The 12,599-nt window shown below is 41.1% G+C and overlaps 2 protein-coding genes across 17 annotated transcripts in view; one reads left to right on the top strand and one right to left on the bottom strand.

Moving 5' to 3' along the window:
• Window positions 1-12,599, bottom strand: part of LOC129480807 (transmembrane protein 78-like) — a 107,485-nt gene that overhangs the window by 84,041 nt on the left and 10,845 nt on the right. The window contains exons 3-5 of one of the 15 annotated variants that reach the window (XR_010120509.1): window positions 8,175-8,297; window positions 2,944-3,033; window positions 1,205-2,053 (exon numbers count right to left, since the gene is read on the bottom strand). The exons of 9 other annotated variants lie outside the window; for them this stretch is intronic. The gene's annotated coding sequence lies outside the window, so the exon portion shown is untranslated. Of the gene's footprint in view, window positions 1-18; window positions 3,034-7,466; window positions 7,560-8,174; window positions 10,591-12,599 lie in introns of those variants that run through there. 5 more of the 15 variants (XR_010120508.1, XR_010120512.1, XR_010120514.1 and 2 more) reach the window with 5 other exon arrangements.
• Window positions 1-12,599, top strand: part of CCNY (cyclin Y) — a 299,400-nt gene that overhangs the window by 57,367 nt on the left and 229,434 nt on the right. The gene's annotated exons all lie outside the window — the stretch shown is intronic.

Below are 12,599 nucleotides of genomic sequence, written 5' to 3' on the forward strand. Positions count from 1 at the left end.
TTAGCTGGTGATACTTACAGATTCCTTCAGGTCTCCTTGCGCATGTAACTGTCACTTCCCCGAGTCTGCGTCTGTTCAGGCTGTCTGCAACAAGCACTTTTTCACTGTCAACAAAGTCCTGTGCCTGTGCCTGCTGCAGGATTGAGGCAGGGAAGCCTCCAGGTGGTTCACCTTGCTCTGGGCTCCACCCAGTGTGCCCAAGGCCAATCTACACAACCATCCAGTCAACTCAGAGCAGGGAGAGACCACAACACCAGACAACTGGTTCTGTATAAATTACTAAGATTAAAAGTAAATGGCTGGGCACGGTGGCTCATGCCTGTAATCCCAACACTTTGGGAGGCTGAGGCAGGTGAACTGCTTGAGTCCAGGAGTTTGAGACCAGCCTGGGCAACATGTTGAAACACCGTCTCTACCAAAAAAGATAAAAAAAAAAAAAAACTAGCCTGGCATGGTGGTGCATTCCTGCAGTCTCAGCTACTCAGGAGGCTGAGGTGGGAGGATCACTTCAGCCTGGGAGGCGGAGGTTGCAGTGAGTCGTGATTGTGCCAATGCACTTTAGCCCAAGAGATAAAGTGAGACTTCATCTCGAAAAAAAAAAAAAAAGTAAAAAACTGGTTATTTTTTGTGGGGCTGGAAACATTTAATTTTGTTTTCTGATTATGAAACATTCATCATAGAAAACTGGAAAGATAAACAGAAAAAGAAAATAAAAATGAGCTGTAATCCCAATCTCATATTTTGGTGTCAACAGTCCTCATTCTCCCTTTATGGTAATTAGATCACACTCATATTAGTCTATTCTCTCACTGCTGATAAAGACATACTCGAGACTGGGTAATTTGTAAAGAAAAAGGTTTAATGGACTCACAGTTCCACGTGGCTGGGAGGCCTCACCATCATGGTGGAAGGCAAAAGGCACATCTTACATGGTGGCAGTCAAGACAGAATAAGCCAGGCAAAAGAGGAAACCCCTTATCAAACCATCAGATCTCATGAGACTTACTCACCACCAAGAGAACAGTATGGGGGAAACTGCCCCCATGATTCAATTATCTCCCACAGGGTCCCAGCCACAACACGTGTGAATTGTGGGAGCTATAATTCAAGATGAGATTTGGGTGGAACACAGCCAAAACATATCACACCATTTATAATTTATTAAAATATTTTTTATTGTGGTAAAATAATATGAAATTTATCATCATAACCTTTTCTTGTATTTTATTTCCATTTTTCTCATTTTTATTTTCCATAGTACATTTATGACACAGAAATGTCCTGCATCCTCTCCTTGAATGTCTATAAGATTGCATTTTCAATATCTCCTGCCTGTCATTTACTTATGCTAGCAATTGAAGTCTGGATTCTTGCAATGAGTATTGTCCCATTAATATTAAATAACTTTTTGCTGGGCGCAGTGGCTCATGCCTGTAATCCTAGCACTTTGGGAGGCCGAGGTGGACGGATCACCTGAGGTCAAGAGTTCGAGACCAGCCTGACCAACATGGAGAAACCCCGTCTCTACTAAAAACACAAAATTAGCCAGGCGTGGTGGCACAAGCCTGTAATCCCAGCTACTAGGGAGGCTGAGGCAGGGGAATCGCTTGAACCTGGGAGGCGGAGGTTGTGGTGAGCAGAGACTGCGCCACTGCACTCCAGCCTGGGCAACAAGAGCAAAACTCCGTCTCAAAAAAAAAAAAAAAAAAAAAAAATATATATATATATATAAAAAATAACTTTTTAAAAAACTTTGTTTCAGGGATACATGTGCAGGTTTGTTACATAGGTAAACTTGTGTCATGGGGGCTGGGTGTACAGATTATTTCATCACCCAGGTACTAAGCTACCATAGTACCTGGTAGTTATCTTTTCTGATCTTCTTCCTCTTACCCTCCTCCCTCAAGGAGGCTTCAGTGTCTGTTGTTCCCCTCTTTGTGTCCATGTGTTCCCATCATTTAGCTCCCACTTATAAGTGAGAACATGTGGTATTTGGTTTTCTGCTCCTGTGTTAGTTTACTAAGGATGATGGCCTCCAGCTCCATTCATGTTCCTGCAAAGGAAATAATCTCGTTCTTTTTTATGGCTGCATAGTATTCCATGGTGTATATGAACCACATTTTATCCAGTCTACTGTTGATGAGCATTTAGGTTGATTCTATGTCTTTGTTATTATAAAGAGTGCTGCAATGAACAATCACATGCATATATCTTTAAGGCAGAACAATTTATATTCCTTTGGGTATATACCCAGTAATGGGATTGCTGGGTCAAATGATAGTTCTAAGTTCTTTGAGGAATTGTCACAGTGGCTGGTCTAACTTACACTGCCACTAGCAGTGTATAAGCATTCCCTTTTCTCTACAAGCTCCCCAGCATCTGTTATTTTTTTGACTTTTTAGTAATAGCCATTTTGACTGGTGTGAGATGGTGTGCCATCTTACTCATTTTTAATTGTGTACATTCATAATGTCATGCAACCACCACTGCCATCTGACTCCATTACTTTTTTCATCTTATAAAACTGAAACGCTAAGAACATCTCACTCTAATTTCCACCCAGACCCATTTCTACCTTCTGTCTCTATAATATTGACTACTCTATCCCATATAAGTGTAATGAGACAGTATTTGTCTTTTATTGTGACTGGCATAAGTAACATTTTAAAAATGTATCATATACAGTACATTTTTTTCTGTTACTAAATCTTTTACAATGTGATTTTTAATGATGCATTAGTATATGCCATTGTGTGGATCCCAGTTGATTTAGTGATGCGCTATTGTGAATACTTTGGCCATACTCTGCCTGCCTAGCAGTGTACTAGAGTAACAGAGCTGGCCAGGGGTAGGGGTCAGAAGCTAGAAATACAGAGCAGGTATTTAACCTGAGCACATGCCCCAGAAAAGAAACTTCGATAAAATCTTCCCCCATGTTCTCACCTTCTCCTTGACGGCAGAGCTGGGCCATGTGTTCACCACTGCGGTATGCATTCCATATGGCTCTGTCTCTACCCATATCCATGGTTATTTCTTTTGGATGAATTCACAGAAATGGAAATACGGGATTAACATGTTTATAATATTCTAAAGCTTTTCATAACAAGTGTTGCACAACTGCCATTCAGAAAGTTTGAACCAAATGTAAAAGAATGCTTATTTCCTGGGTGTTGTTGCCAAAATTGGGTGTAATCTCTTTTTTAAAACATGGTTGTGTACTGGAATAATTTTAACTGTTTATGTTTACTGAATTAAATTGTGCTATGGATATCTAGCCAAAAAACAGTTTCCAAGCCTCTTTTGGATGGTTGTAAAATTGTTTTAGTTTTTTGTTTGTGTTTAAGGCAATAGCCATAGCAATGAAAACTGAAAGCAGAAAGTACCAAAATAGCATATTAAAATCACAACTGAATACTAGAATGTATCAATAAAGCAATAATTCATGGATTGAGGTATTGGTAGAGAATGTTTTAGATTACAAAGGGTGTAGACCAAGTCTCGCTCTGTCGCCCAGGCTGGAGTGCAGTGGTGCAATCTCACCTCACTGCAACCTCCACCTCTTGGGTTCAAGTGATTCTCCTGCCCCAGCCTCCCGAGTAGCTGGGATTACAGGTGCCCGCCACCACGCCTGACTAATTTTTGTATTTTTAGTAGAGATGTTTCACCATGTTGGCCAGGCTGGTCTCGAACTCCTGACCTCAGATGATCCATCCGCTTCATTTTCCCAAAGAGCTGGGATTACAGGCATGAGCCATTGCGCCCGGCCCAATTTTTTTTTTAAGTGTATTTTTTATAGAGATAGGGTCTCCCTGTGTCACCCAGGCTGGTCTCAAACTCCTGGGCTCAAGTGATCCTCCCACCTTGGTCTTCCAATGTGTTAGGATTACAGGCATGAGCCACTGTACCTGACACTCAATAAATATTTTCTGATCACACTCTGCACCAGGTCCTATTCCAGGAGTTGAGGGCACAGCAGTGAACAGAACCAAGTGCCTGTCCTCTTGCAGGTGATGTTGTGGCTTTCATGACCAAGACGGCAATACCTACTTCTCTACTCCAGGGTCCTTGCATGACCAAGCAGCACGTGTTTAATCTGATTTCCTTTGGAACTTGTTGGATTTAAACTTTGGCTTATGCCAGCTTTGAGTTAGGATCAGGAAAATTCCAAGCTGGTTTCTGACCTTTGAATCTGGAAGTCTAAGCTACAACTGCATGAAGACTGCACTGTGACCACGTGGCATCTCTGAGCATGGAAGAGAGCACATTTCCTTGAGAGACATTTCACAAATCCTGGCCGGCTGTCACTGCTGTGGAGGAAGCAGCACTGCCCTCCTAAGTGTGTGTGCTCCCAGGGAAAGGGGACGTGGGGAATGGTGACGGTGAGTGAAGACTCACTTTGTCTTCAAATATCCCAGTCAATGGATAGGTGAGCACCGTTTGGAGGAAGCTATTGCTTAACTGGGGCAAAAACCCATCTAGAGAGACTCTCCCTTTGGAGGAGTGATCTACACAACCATTGTTAGTAACACGTACATGCAGGGCTAAGTGCTATCTTACATAGTTCCAGCCTGGCGCTGTGGCTCTTGCCTGTAATCCTAGCACTTGGGAGGCTGAGGTGGGAGGACTGCTTGAGGCCAGGAGTTCAAGACCAGCCTGGGCAACATAGGGAGACCTCATTTCTACAAAAAATTTCAAAATTGGCAGAGTGTGGTTGTGTGTGTCTATAGTCCCAGCTACTCGGGAGGCTAAGGTGGGAAGATCACTTGAGCCCAGGAGTTCTAGGCTGCAGTGAGCCATGATTGTGCCACTGCACTCCAGCCAACGTGACAGAGCCAGACCCTATTTCTAAATAAATAAATAAATAAATAAGATTAAATAGCTCCATGTTAAGGAGAAGGGCAAGAAAGCAGAGTTGTGACCACCAACTCTGTGCATGTGCAACTACCCACCTACCCATGTGCAACTGTGGGCCTTACAACTGAGAACTGAGTAGCAAATTTTAATTTAGTCCCCTATCTAGTCATGAATTAGAAATATTAATATATACTCCTATATCTACTGAGGAGAGATGAAAATCAGTTTTGCTGGATCTGACATGGTTTTAATTAGGTTATATACAGAAAGGTAAATGATTCTCTTATTTTCGAGGTAGTTGAGTAGCTACTTTATGCTCCTGTATTGTAAACTAAAATGTGACAGAAGCCAGATCACAAGGCAGTTTTCTTGCAGTTCTGACTATACGTTTCCCTTTGGTACTATTGAAAAGCAAGGGCTTTTTTTGTTTCTATACAAGGATCTGTTGGTCTATTGGTCATTTAGCAACAGCAATGCAGTGATTCGAGTGGCAGAACAATAATGATGATTCAGTAAAAAAAAAAGTAAAAGAAGAACAAATTAAACCAATGTAAACCAAATTAAACCAAAGTAAAACAAAGTAAAAGGAAGGAAATAATAAATACAAGACCTTCCCCTCCCCTCCCCTTCCCTTCAGATGTGGGCTCACTCTGTTACCCAGGTGACAATTTAATTGATAATTAAATTTCCTTAGTATATATAGGGCTACTCAGATTTTCTACAGTTTATTTTTTATTTTATTTTTTTGAGACAGAGTCTCACAGTGTCACCTGGGCCGGAGTGCAGTGGCGGGATCATGGCTCACCAAAGCCTTGACTGCCTGGGCTCAAGTGATCCTCCTGTCTCAGCCTCTCAAGTAGCTGAGACCACAGGTGTGCACCACCATGCCCCAGCTAACTTTTAAAATTATTTGTAGAGATGAGGTCTTGCTGTGTTGCCCAGAACTCTTGCGTTCAAGCAAGCCACTTCAACTGGCTAATACATATAGGAGTTAAAAGAGGCTGAACACAGTGGCTCATGCCTGTAATCCCAACAATTTGAGAGGCCTAGGCAGGAGGACTGCCTGAGACCAGGAGTTTGGGGCTGAGTGAGTTATGATTGCTACTGTACTCCAGCCTGGTCTGGGTGACAGAATGAGAGCCTGTCTCAAAACAAACAAACAATAAGAGCAAGCAGGAAAAGAAAAAGTTACCAACATTAGGAATGAATGAGATGATATCACCACAGATCTTGCAGACATTAAAACAAAAAAAGATTATAATTATGTAAATAAATTCAATGGCATAGATAAAATGGACAAATTGGTTGAATGCCACAGATTAACCACAGTGATTCAAGAAACTATAGAAAGAAGGCCAGGCGCAGTGGCTCACGCTTGTAATCCCAGCACTTTGGGAGGCCGAGGTGGGTGAATTACGAGGTCAGGAGTTTGAGATCAACCTGGCCAACATAGTGAAACCCCGTCTCTACTAAAAATACAAAAAATTATCCTCATCTCGGGAGTTTGGGGCCAGCCTGGCCAACATAGTGAAACCCTGTCTCTACTGAAAATACAAAAAATTAGCTGGGCATGGTGGTAGGCGCCTGTAATCCCAGCTACTTGGGAGGTTGAGGCAGGAGAATTGCTTGAACCCGGGAGGCAAAGGTTGCAGTGAGCTGAGATCGCGCCATTGCACTCCAGCCCGGGAGACACTGTGACACTCTGTCTCAAAAAAAAAAAAAAAAAAAAGAAAAGAAAAAAGCCCTATATCTACTAAGGAAATTTAATTATGAATTAAAACTTCCTGCAAAAAAATTTCAGACTGAGGTGGCTTCAGCAGTAAATTCTATCAAATATTTAAGGAAAAAATAATAACGAACACACACAAACTCATTCTAAAAATAAAGAAAGATGACTTCTCTAGTCACTGTCTGAGCTCAGACAATGACATTGAAAGGAATACCTCACTGAATACAGATGCAAACATCCTTAGTTAAATTTTTGGCAAATTGAATTCAGCAATACATAACAAGGATAATGCATCATGACTACGTGGGGTTTATCCCAAGAATGCAAGCTTGGTTTAACACTAAAAAAATCAATATAACTACCATATTAACAGAACAAAGGAGAAAAACCATATATGATTCTCTTACTAGATGCAGAAAAATATTTAACAAAATTCACCACCCATTCACAATTTTAAAACTCTCAGCAAACTGGAAATAGAAGGGACCTTCTTCATCCTGGTAGAGTACACAAGCTCTGAAAAACCTTCAGCTAACATCATCTGTTAATGATGAACAACTGAATGCTTTCTCCTCAGACTGAAAATAAGGCAAGGATGTCCAGTTTCAGGATTTCTAGTAAACATTACACTGGAAGTCCTAGCCAGTACAATAGGCAAGAAAAAGGCAAAGAAAACCATACAGATTGAAAAGAAGAAATAAAACTGTCTACCTGCAGATGACATGATTGTGTATGTAGAAATATTTAAGGAATCTTTATGAAAGGCAAATCAAAATAGTAAGTGACTTTAGCATAGGTTAATGCAAAAAAATATTTTCTGCATACTAGCAATGACCACCTGGAAATTTAAATAAAATATTTACTATAGTATCAAAAACAATACCTCTGGCTGGGCACGGTGGCTCATGCCTGTAATTCCAGCACTTTGAGAGGCTGAGAAGGGAAGATCACTTGAGTCCAGGAGTTTGAGACCAGCCTGGGCAACACAGTAAGACCAAAAAAAAATTAGCTGGGCATGGTGGTGCACACTGTCATCCCAGCTACTTGGGAGGCTGAGGCAGGAGGACTGCTTGAGCTCAGGAGGTCAAGGCTGTAGTGAGCTATGATTATACCACTGCACTCCAGTCTGGGTGACAGAGTGAGGCTCTGTCTAAAAAAAAAAAAAATACGCACATACACACACACCATTTACTATAGTACTATAGTATCAAAAACATGGACTAGTTAAGGATAAATTTAACATAATACATACAAGGCACCTATACAATTAAAACTATAAAAACATTGCTGAATGTTATGCTGAAAAAATTAAAGATACAAATAAATGGAGATATACTATGTCTATGAACTACAAGACTAAATATGATGATGACCATTTTTCCCAAATTGTTCCATAGATACAATGTAATCTTAACTGAAATCCCAGCAGGGTGGGGCATGATGGCTCACACCTATAATCCCGGCACTTTTGGAGGCTGAGGTGGGAAGACTGCTTGAGCCCAGGAATTCAACATCAGCCTGGGCAATGTGGTGAAACCCCATCTCCACAAAAATAAACAGCAGCAAAATAGCCAGGTGTGGTGGTGTGCACCTGTGGTCTGTTACTTGGAAGGCTGAGACAGGAGGATTGTTTGAGTCTGGGTGGTTGAGGATGCAATGACCTGTGATCATGCCACTGCACTTCAGTCTTCAGTCTCGGTGACATAGTAAGACCCTGTCTCAAAAAAAAGAAAAAAAAGAAAATCCCAGCAGGCACTTATATAACTTATTCTAAAATTTATATAAAAACACAAAGGACTTAGAATGCAAAAAATTTTTGAAAAAGAACAACAAAGTTGGAATATTCAAACTATCAAATTTCAAGACTGACTATAAAGCTACATTATTATTATAGGATCAACATTTGGATCAATGGAACAAAATAAATGAACCCGCGTGTCTATGGGCAAGTAATTTTTGACAAAGTGGCCATAGTAAGTCAATAGGGGAAAGACAGTCTTTTCAACAAATGGTACAGGAAAAACTGGATATCCATATGGGAAAAAATGAACATTGATTATTAACTTACTCATACACAAAATTCACCTCAAATTGGATCATGTACCTAAGCTTAAAAGGTAAAACTTGGATGGGTGCGGTGGCTCACGCCTGTAATCCCAGCACTATGGGAGAACGAGGCGGGTGGATCACCAGGTCAGGAGGTCAAGACCATACTGGCCAACATGGTGAAACCCCGTATCTACTAAAAATACAAAAATTAGCTGGGCATGGCAGTGCTTGCCTCCTGTAGTCCCAGCTACTTGGGGAAGCTGAGGCAGAATTGCTGGAACCTGGGAGGCAGAGGCTGCAGTGAGCTGAGATTGCATCACTACACTCCAGCCTGGGTGACAGAGCAAGACTCTGTCTCAAAAAAAAAAAAAAAAAAAAAGAGTAAAATTAAAATTTCTAAAATAAAACATAGGAGAACATTTACAGGATCTGGAGGGAGTCAAAGAGTTCTTAGATAATTGAATACACACACACACACAAAAAAAAAACAAAAAAAGACAAGAACTATAAAAGAAGATAGCAAAAAATTAGACTTTTACAAAGTTAAAGACTTCTGCTCTTCAAAAGACAATGCTAACAAAATGAAGACAAGTCACAGACTGGGAGAAAATAGTCACACAACACATATCTACATACCTGCCAAAGGTATTGTATCTAGAATATATGAAGAATTATTAGCAACCCAACTAAATTGGAAAAGACACTGAATAGGCACTTTACAAAGATATATTAGTATCCACCATGCACACAAAAATATGTCAACATCATTAGTCATCAGGGAAATGCAAAGTAAAACCACAGTGAGATACCACTACATATCCATTAGGATGGTGAAAATTAAAAAGACTGATAATAGCAAGTATTGGTGAGAATGTAGGGCAACTACAACTCTCATAACTTTACTGGTGGGATGTAAGATGGTACCAGGACTTTGGAAAACAGTTTGGCCATTTTTTATTTTTTTTGAGATGGAGTCTCGCTCTGTCGCTCAGGCTGGAGTACAGTGGTGTGAGCTTGGCTCACTCTCACCTCCACCTCCCGGGTTCAAGCGATTCTCCTGCCTCAGCCTCCCAAGTAGCTGGGATTACAGGTGTGTGCCCCCATGCCTGGCTAATTTTTTTGTATTTTTGGTAGACACGGGGTTTCGTCATGTTGGCCAGGCTGGTCTCGAACTCCTGACCTCAGGTGATCTGCCCGCCTTGGCCTCCCAAAGTGCTGGGATTACAGGTGTGAGCCACTGCACCCGGCTGCCATTTCTTTTAAAATTAAACATACACTTAGCATACAACTCAGTAGTCTTACTCCTAGATATTTACCCAAGAGAAAACATGTCCACACAAAAACTTGTACATAGATGTTCATAATGGCTTTATTTATAATAGACAAAACTGGACAAAGCCTAAATGTCCATCAACATTTGTGGTATATAAACAAATTGTGGTATATACATACACTGGAAAAATAGTGATAAACAGAAATGAACCACTCATTCATGCAACATAGACAAGTCTAAAAACATTATGCTCAGGAAAAGAAACCTTACACACAAGAGTCTACACATTTTGTAAGATCACATTTTTATGAGACTCTAGAAAAGACAAATCTGATCCACAGTGACAGAAAACAGATCAGGGCTTGCCTGGGACCAGGGACGAGTACCAGGGAATTTTGGGGTGATGGAAATGTTCTAGATCTTGATTGTGGTGATGGTGGTTACATGCGTATATTATTTTCTCAAAACTCATCAAACTGTGGCCTGGCGTGGTGGCTCCCACCTGTAATCCCAGCATTCCGGAGGCCAAGGCAGGCAGATCACCCGAGGTCAGGAGTTTGAGACCAGCCTGGCCAACATGGTGAAACCCTGTCTCTATTAAAAATACAAAAATTAGCAGGGCATGGTGGGCACGTGCCTGTAGTCCTCGCTCCTCAGGAGGCTGATGTAGGAGAATCGCTTGAACCTAGGAGGTGGAGGTTGCAATGAGCTGAGATCACACCACTGCGCTCCAGCCTGGGTTAGAGTGAGACTTTGTCTCAAAAAAAAAAAAAAAAAAATCCAAAGGTCTAAACTTCAAAGATAATAAATACTAAATATATTTGGTGTACAAAGGGAATGTGAAAAAGAATACACCTCAAACCCAGGAAACGAGGCTCAATTCCTTTAAGAAGCCTCCACTTAGAGGACCCTGGCACTCATAGCTCAAAACCTTGTCCTCAGAGAGGCAATGAGAGCTTTACAGTATCTGCTTTGTAAAACCAGATTTAGCCCTATTATTGCCCACTCTGAAGCCAAGTCTCTTACTCCTCTGCCAATGCCTTCCTTACATCATCCACTGGAGAAAATTACTGCAGCTGAGCTCTGTAAATTAAATGGCATGAATGAGCAATGCTAATCTGAATACCTACAACATTTTTGGAATTACTAAGCATATGAGCTTATTTGGATTCATAATGAAACCCTGTAAACAAAATATTTGTATAAACCCTTTGAATTCAGTAAATCAATACAACAAAATTACACTGAGAAATACTTAGGTATCTACTGTGGTCTCAAGGAGCTGAAGATCTCATTGAAAAGAGTTTGTAAGCATGGCATTGCCAAATAAACGAGACACCCAGTAATTCCTCTAAGAGCTGAGATGGGGGAAGCATCACTTTAGGCTTTAGTAGTTTAGAGAGGCCTGATGAGAAACTCATACTTATGCAGAACCAAAATTCAAAAGACCAATAAGGAATATTTTTTAATTATAGAGTGCTGCTTTTGTGCATACTTTTTTTTCTATAAAGTTGAAATGGGTCTGAAGAATAAAAGAAACATTAGGCTATATTTAGCAGTCATAAAGGATAAATTAGCCTATATTAATCCTTCACAAAGGATATTTTGTGATGATTCTAATTCTCTGAATAATAGTTATTTGTGCACATTTATATATAGGCAGCCTTCTGAAGGCTATAATGAGAACACCCATCACCCCCTCAGTCCACTCATGGAACCACTAGAAGAGATTGAAATTTTAAGTGTCAACATACTATAAAAATATAGAGAATTAGCTAGCTGTATAAACAACATAAATTAACTGCAAAAGTTTTATTTGGAGATATGAAGTTAAGGACATTTTTGGCAATCCCAGTTAAAATTTGATTTTAACTAAAAATTTAAGCCTAATTATATTGGTAATGACTCTTATTTCCCTTTCATTTTTGTTTTTTGAGATGGAGTCTCACTCTGTCATCCAGGCTGGAATGCAGTGGCATGACCTCAGCTCACTGCAACCTCTGCCTCCTAGGTTCAAGCAATTCTTGTGCCTCAGCCTCCTGAGTAGCTGGGACTACAGGCGTGCGCCACCACACCTGGCTAATTTTTTTATTTTTAGTAGAGAGGGGTTTCACCACGTTGGCCAGGCTGGTCTCGAACTCCTGACCTCAGGTGATCCACCCGCCTTGGCCTCCCAAAGTGCTGGGATTACAGGTGTGAGCCACCGAGCACAGTCCCTTTTTTTTTTTTTTTTTTTTTTTTGAGACAGAGTTTCGCTCTTGTTGCTCAGGCCGGAGTGCAATGGCGTGATCTCAGCTCACTGCAGCCTCTGCCTACAGGGTTCAAGCTGAGGCCTCCCGAGTAGCTGGGATTACAGGCATGCATCACCACTCCCAGCTAATTTTGTATTTTTAGTGGAGACAGATTCTCCATGTTGGTCAGGCTGGTCTTGAACTCCCTATCTCAGGTGATCCACCAGCCTCGGCCTCCGAAAGTGCTGGGATTACAAGCATGAGCCACTGCACTTGGCCCCCGTTTCATTTTTTAAAATCAACTTTGGTCAGGCATGGTGGTTCATGCCTGTAATCCCAGAACTTTGGGAAGCCAAGACAGGAGGATCTCTTGTGGTCAGAAGTTCGAGACCAACATGGGCAACATAGCGAGACCCCATCTCTTAAAAAAAAATTAGCCGGGCATGGTGGCATATGCCCGTGG

Source organism: Symphalangus syndactylus, chromosome 4, assembly GCF_028878055.3.
Source record: "Symphalangus syndactylus isolate Jambi chromosome 4, NHGRI_mSymSyn1-v2.1_pri, whole genome shotgun sequence".
Classification (NCBI taxonomy): Eukaryota; Metazoa; Chordata; class Mammalia; order Primates; family Hylobatidae; genus Symphalangus; species Symphalangus syndactylus.